Source organism: Arachis hypogaea, chromosome 10 (genome assembly GCF_003086295.3).
Source record: "Arachis hypogaea cultivar Tifrunner chromosome 10, arahy.Tifrunner.gnm2.J5K5, whole genome shotgun sequence".
In the NCBI taxonomy this organism is placed as follows: Eukaryota; Viridiplantae; Streptophyta; class Magnoliopsida; order Fabales; family Fabaceae; genus Arachis; species Arachis hypogaea.
In genome coordinates, this window is record NC_092045.1 from 13,719,843 (window position 1) to 13,722,857 (window position 3,015).

General features: G+C 37.0%; 1 long non-coding RNA gene across 1 annotated transcript; it reads right to left on the reverse strand.

The window, feature by feature from the left end:
• Positions 1–238: 238 nt before the first annotated feature.
• LOC112718181 (uncharacterized) lies at positions 239–2,501 on the reverse strand. Its single transcript, XR_003160673.3, has 5 exons — positions 2,076–2,501; positions 1,850–1,939; positions 1,662–1,754; positions 978–1,559; positions 239–857 (listed from the first exon to the last, which is right to left on the reverse strand). It is a non-coding gene; the product is annotated as an uncharacterized lncRNA (long non-coding RNA).
• Positions 2,502–3,015: the final 514 nt, after the last annotated feature.

Genomic DNA, 3,015 nt, shown 5'->3' on the forward strand with positions numbered 1-3,015 from the left:
CAATAATCCTAGCTTATACCACGAAGACTCTGGTTGCATGAATTTGAACACTCTGTTGTCAGGAGAGGTACTCAAATCCGTGAACTAGGAACCCAAGAGATACACATTCAATCTAAGATAGAACGTAGGTGGTTGTCAGGCATGCGTTCATAAGTTGAGAATGGTGATAAGTATCACGGATCATCACATTCATCATGTTTAAGTGTGAATGAATATCTTAGAATGGAAATAAGCGTGATTGAATAGAAAACACTGGTAATTGCATTAATCCATTAAGACACAACAGAGCTCCTCACCCCCAACAATGGAGTTTAGAGACTCATGCCATAGAGATACAATGTAAAACGTGAAAATGTCATGAGGTACAAAATAAATCTCTAAAAGTAGTTTTTATACTTAACTAGTAACCTAGGTTTACAGAAAATGAGTAGATTAAGATAGGTAAAGCAGAAATCCACTTCTAGGGCCCACTTGGTGTGTGCTTGGGCTGAGCATTGGAGCTTTCACGTGCATAGGCTATTCCTGGAGTTAAACGACAACTTTGGTGCCAGTTTGAGATTTTAACTCCAACTTTTATGCCAGTTCTGGCATTTTGACGCCAGAAAAGGGCAGAGAGCTTGCGTTTTGACACCATTTTATGTCGTCAAAACTCACTCAAAGTGTGGAATATTATATATTTCTGGAAATCCCTGGATGTCTACTTTCTAACGCAATTGGGAGCGCGCCATTTGGAGTTCTGTAGCTTCAGAAAATCTACTTCAAGTGCAGGGAGGTCAGAATCCAACAGCATCTGCAGTCCTTTTTCAGCCTCTGAATCAGATTTTTGCTCAGGTCCCTCAATTTCAGCCAAAAAATACCTGAAATCACAGAAAAATACACAAACTCATAGTAAAGTCCAGAAATGTGAATTTTGCATCAAAACTAATAAAAATATACTAAAAAGTGGCTAAATACTACTAAAAACTATATGAAAATACCCCCAAAAGCGTATAAAATATCCGCTCATCACGCCGCTTCCAGCTATCCTCATCCATGCGTGCGCATGATGTTCACGTGCGCGTTGGTGCTGCAGTTCCCAAAATCCAAATCTTCATGTTCCTTCCTCTTATGCATGCTTTCCTTCTCTCTTCTAGGCCATTCTTACCCTATTAATTCTGAAATCACTCAACAAATACGTCACGACATCGAATGGCAATAAAGAGGATCAAAATATAGCAATTCTAAGGCAAAATAAGCATGTTTTCTATCATGGAGCAATATTAGGAAGTGAACACAAAATCATGCATTTCTTGTGAATAAGTGCGAGAAATATTGACAAAAACCCCCAAATTAAGCACAAGATAAACCACAAAAGGGTTTATCAGCTGCATTGATTTCTTGTCCATGGGTTCATCCTAGACTTGAACCCTAGTATTAGGTATCATTTGAGGTGTCTCCTCTGGCTTACATAAAGTGGGCAGCATCATCTTGATATATACTACGAGGGCCTTCATTTGGGTGGTCCAAACGTCAAGCATGGCTGCCGACTACTCAATGGCCATCAGACGTGCTTTGATACTCTGAAAGTGTAACAACTTAAAAGTTCATGGCTTCATTTTATTAATTTGTATGCAAATAAAAGCATTTTTTCGAGCAACAAAGGGTTTGTCTCAACAACCCACTTGGATCGGATCTTGTGGAGGGGACTGATCCACACAAGGTGAAATGAACTCTTCAATGCTTATACGGGACTACGACACCTCAACAAGTAGGGGCTACAAAACAAAAGCCACACATGAGAACCGGTTTTGGTTGCTCAGGGTAATTACACTGTTGGCAGTGATAGAAATAATGGAAAATAAAAACCTACTACATCAATGGTTAGGTCAAAATTCACGGTGTTCATGTCATGGTCATCATGTTCTTGGATAGCTTTGTTCATGTTTCGAGGAAGTTGACGCTTGGATCCATACATAGACAATGATCAGTTCCATATCTCAAATAAGTAAGTAAATAAAAAAAGAAAACCAGCATCGGTAAAAGTTTTCGTCCCTTTTATTTTAAGCACAATTATCAAAATCATGAAGGTTACTTACTCTGACGTCAGGTAGGGGTGCTCTGGATCGTTTCCAGAAGAGTCAAACACTTCCATTTGTGTTGGTGCATGTTCTTCTCCAAAAGAATATGTACAACAGGAATAGGAAGATATTTGTAATGGAAGGGTTATAGGCAGCAAAGAGATCGTTTTTTTCTCAGTTTCATTGCTTTTATAGAGACATATGGGCCTTTTAATGCGACAGAGGACTTTGGGTTATCATGATAAAGTGCTACCTTGGTAATCCACTACAGTAGCATTAAATGCTTTCAGCTCAATGTGCCATGGGTTTGAAATTAACTATGTTTGAACAAATCCTTGCTTTGCCAAATAACATACATTACCAAGCATACTTATGGCATGTCCCATGCCTTTTTTATACAACCTAATGGCACTGAGACACGATTGGATTATGTACATTAATGCTAACAATTTTACCTTGAATACTAAGAAATAGTGCCTACAAAGCAAGAAAAAATATTCTGAATTAAATAATAATACAAAAATTTTATGTCATGTTCTCTTTAGTACTAAGGTGGTCACTATTTTCGGAAAACAAATGTATGGAATATATAATTAAATTTAAACAAATATAGACTTCAATTAAATTAATTCAAAATATTTTTTTGTTCAGGTTAGTAGGCTATCTAAATTGAATTTTTACAAATAATAATTATTGAAAATTCAAAAATTTTATGCTTATAGCTTTAAATTGACCAAGTTAACTAATTGACTAACCGCTGCTGGTGTAACATTAATCGTCACATGAATTCAGGAATGAAAATTGGTATCTACTACAGGACTGATAGGGACTCGAGTTGAGTCGAGATAGACCAAACTGAAACTCGTCTCACGGAATATAACAATCACTAACAGGAAAGCTCGATTTACTTGTTCGTGTACCAAAATACAGTAACTTGAATTAAGTAGTTTCAATTTAC